The sequence below is a fragment of the Dipodomys merriami genome, unplaced genomic scaffold, assembly GCF_024711535.1.
Source record: "Dipodomys merriami isolate MVZ:Mamm:240054 unplaced genomic scaffold, mDipMer1.0.p SCAF_611, whole genome shotgun sequence".
Taxonomy (NCBI): domain Eukaryota; kingdom Metazoa; phylum Chordata; class Mammalia; order Rodentia; family Heteromyidae; genus Dipodomys; species Dipodomys merriami.
In genome coordinates this window covers 64,751-68,859 of record NW_027206193.1, presented here as the reverse complement: position 1 = coordinate 68,859, position 4,109 = coordinate 64,751, and the positions used below count along the sequence as shown (strand labels likewise).

General features: G+C 34.9%; 1 pseudogene; it reads right to left on the bottom strand.

Moving 5' to 3' along the window:
* Positions 1-2,347: 2,347 nt before the first annotated feature.
* On the bottom strand, positions 2,348-2,443 carry LOC138814795 (U6 spliceosomal RNA; annotated as a pseudogene).
* Positions 2,444-4,109: the final 1,666 nt, after the last annotated feature.

The following is a 4,109-nucleotide window of genomic DNA, read 5'->3' as shown; positions in this document are numbered from 1 at the left end:
ATGAATTGGTCTTCTTGTCGGTTCTTGCTGGTGTTGAGTTGAATCTGCTCTCCTGCCACATCTGGCTCCTTTGTCCCGGACTCTCTGTGATTCAGGTATGGCAGTTGTAGTCTACGCCATCACCGCTGCCGCTGCTGAAGCAGCTGCTGGCAAGTGCTCAGAGCTGTCTCCTTGCCTGTATTTTCTCTCTCTGGCCTAACTCTCTATCCTATGAATGCACACTTGGTGTGATTCTCTGGCTTAGGACTGTTCACTGGAACTCTAAAACTGATTTCTATGGGAGAGCTTGTTTAGCCTTCAGCTTCTCCTCAGCCATCTTCCCGGAACTCCCATCTTTAAAAAAAAATATTTTGTTTGCTCTATTAATTGATCAGAGGAATGGATTTTGTGGCAAGCTAGGTCATTACACATCTGTCTCAATCATTGTCTCTCCCTTTCTTGATTCTCATAGATAATATGATTACTCCATAATAATCCTAATTTATTTTGCTTTTATATTTTTGGTTGCAGCATTTCACTTTTTGCTCTGCCATTTCCCAAATCATTTATATAGAAGGCATTATTTCCTATTTTCTCATTCCTAGAGTAAGCTGCACATGAAGAAATCACTGGTCCTCATTTTCAGTGTGTACATTTGAATACGGAGGAAAATCTTTCCTCTGCTCTCCATCAATTCCCTACTCTCCAATTAGAATAATTTTGAATAGTAAAATTTGAAAAAGAGAAAATAAATCATGGTGAATAAACAAATGCAGAAAAATCGCCCAATATTTCTGACCAGTTCAACCAATGTGAACTATTAGGGAAATATATGGACACCTCATTCCCACTGGCACTGAAAGTCTCTGGTTAGGCAATTCTGAGGAATATGAAGAACAAGATAAAAAAGTAAGGAATGATATCAATTGCAAGAAAAAAAAAGTGGAGAAGGATCCAAGCAAATTTCTTCATTAGGCTGCCAAAAATATTCGGCTTATTACAGTGTGGAGACTTCTTTCCCAAAAGGCCACTCATGTTAATAGTAGGGATGATGATGAGTATACCCCTCCTCATCGAGAAGCCTACAGTGGACACTTAGACATTGCCAGTGATTTGTTATCTCAAGCGGCACATGCACTAACTTTAGATGACTGGACACCCTTGGACAGTGCATATACGTGGTATAATAGCAGAGTGGCTTCTTTCTTACTTCATTATGATACAGATACCAATGCCCAAAGTTAAGGCCTCTTGACCCCCTTACATCTTGCTGCTGAGAATTGAGATAGCAAAGATATGCTTGATCTCCTTCTTTTGAACCATTATATAAAACCAGGCCTAAAGAACAACATAGAAATAACTGCATTTGATATTGCCCAAATGATAAGTATGTATCATTACCTCTATGATGTGGAAGGCTGTACAAATTGTTCACCTAAGTCTTAATGGTCGGGTTAAGTTTCTTAAATTTCAAAAATGCAAGTCCATCTTTTGTGTCCCTACAAAATATTTTCACAATCCAAATAAGAGCAATATCTTTTTTTTTTTTGGTCAGTCATGGGGCTTGAACTCTGGGCCTGGGAGCTGTCCCTGTGCTCTTCAGCTCAAGGTGAGTGCTCTACCAATTGAGCCACAGCTCCACTTCCAGTGTTCTAGTGGTTTATTGGAGATAAGAGTAAGACAGACTTTCCTTCTCAGGCTGGACTTGAACCATGATCCTCAGATCTCAGCCTCCCCTGTAGCTAGGATTATAGGCATGAGCCACCAGTGCCCGGCAACACCAATATTTTACTGTAAAAATTCATGGATTCCGCGGAATTCTTCCAAGTGAATTGCCTGCATTGGATGTCAAAATGTTTTCAATAGTTTTTTGTATACATATATAATGATTTCTTCAGAGTTTGTGATTTTTTAATCAGAAATAATTTTAACTTACCTTTTGAAATGAGTAGTAAAGAAACTAAAATATTTCTGGAGCTTGTCTGAAAAAGTATATTTTAAAATATTCTATATTCTATGTTTGCATAATGTTCATAATTTATTTTATTTTCTCTTAGATATACTCCGTATTCTACACTATTTTATAATATATAGGTTCATTAATGTGTCCTTTCCAATTGCATTCCATATAGAAACTGTTTGATTCCTTTTTTTTTTAGGTCTTAATATTATTTTTCTTTGGGATAAAATGAAAATGTTGTCTAATTTGAAAAGTTTTGTAAAGATTATGCTATGTAAACGTCTTTCTGAGGTGAAGATTTAATACGCTGATGTCAAACTAAATTTAATTATATGAATTACGTGTATTGTTATAATTTGGTAATCAACTTTTTAATAACTGTTTATCATTTCTTGCATCTGAAGAATGAAAAATATGGAATATTCTCAAATTTTCATATTATCCTTGTGCAAGTGCCATGTTAATCTCTGCATTGTAATTTCGGTATACATGCTGCTGAAGCATGTACTATCCTCTAAATTTAAGCAGTTAATGATGCAATCTTTATACAAGCTTATATCTATGGGTGCCTAGTAGTAACAAGGAAAGCTTATTGTTCTTAACAATGCTATCGATCATATTTCCCTAAAATTCTGTGAATAGTGGAAAAAATTATATTGATCAATCGATTGCTCACATTTGCATTTTTTTGTCAAAGACTATCAAGTGTTTTAATTTGGAATTTGATCGTACACTCAATTATTTATAGATAGGTCCAAAGGTGATGGCTTTTTCAAGTACTTATTTATCCAACTTTGTTAGCTATGTGGACCTAATGGATTCAAAGCAAGCATTGCTTAAGAGCTACTTCTAAACTTCTTCAGCTGACATTTTCCCAAATGAGGAGTTACTGGCACAAATGTGTACAAGAGCCTTTACCCTTCTTCCATGTGGGAACAGACCAATCAGAATATCTTACCCTGACAGCATAGATTGTATTACTGGAACAAAACTAATCTTGGTTACAAGGGATCATAGAGAGTTGAACAGTTCTAACAGAACTGTTCAGACTAGAAGGTATTTTATCAAAATATAATTGTTTGTTATACCTTCCATTTCAAAAATAGCTGAAGCCAAGAAGGTGAATAATTGTTGGTATGCATGATTACTTAATGTCCTGGCCTGTCTATCATCCAACCAGGCAGGAACTTACACTACTGCCTTTTTATCACCAAATATTTTCATAGTTGCAGGAGAAGTCCATCTGTTTCTCCTCCTTATTAGGCATTAAATTGATAATGTTTTAATCACAGTATTTCCTATTGCCCCTATGCTGTAAATCTACATATGGTAAAGCTTTAGGTCTAACTCTATCAAACACTGAGGTAGAGATAATGGAATAATACTTTAAAACAGATTTGCCATTGATACAGTAACTACAACAGAACAATGCAAAACGTGTGCCTTTTAATTATAGTATATATAGTTATATATTTTATATTTATATGTGCTGATTTTATATTTCACACAGTGAAATTTACTAGAATTAGTTGAAAATTTGACAAATTAATTGATATTTATTTATTACAATAAATAGAATTGGAATAAAAATAATTAGGTTTAAAATATGGATTAGAATATAAAATATCTATGCAATATCTTTAGTATAAACTTGTGATGCATTCTGTTCTTGGTCTTCTGAATCCACATGGCAAAAAAACAATGTTTTTCTCTAATCTATAATGGATTTTACTCTGCTGCTCTGTTTATTGCTTTCACTCGCTTGTCCCAAAATGTTTTTCTCCATATTTCTGAAGGATTCCTACTGATTATACCCAAATTTTGCTAAGATGTCTAAAAAACATTATTCTTCTGCAGTACCCATGTGTCCTAGGATCCCAGGTCCCAGTTACCTGCATCATCAGATAACAGGGGAAAGACTTCTCACCAAGACCCATGCAACATGTCAACACAAACTAATTGAAGACCCATAACAATTTCTCATTTCCTATATTTCAGAGCCCCAATTCCTTGAGATGCAGGAATTAGCAGTAAGCAATTGTGAAATGCAAGGCAACTTAAAATGAAGGATGAGATAACAAAATTTTAGAGAAAGTACTTTAATTCAAACATTCAACTTCGAGTTCACAAAGTATCATAAGATTATATTTAACACCCCTCCCCTTTGATT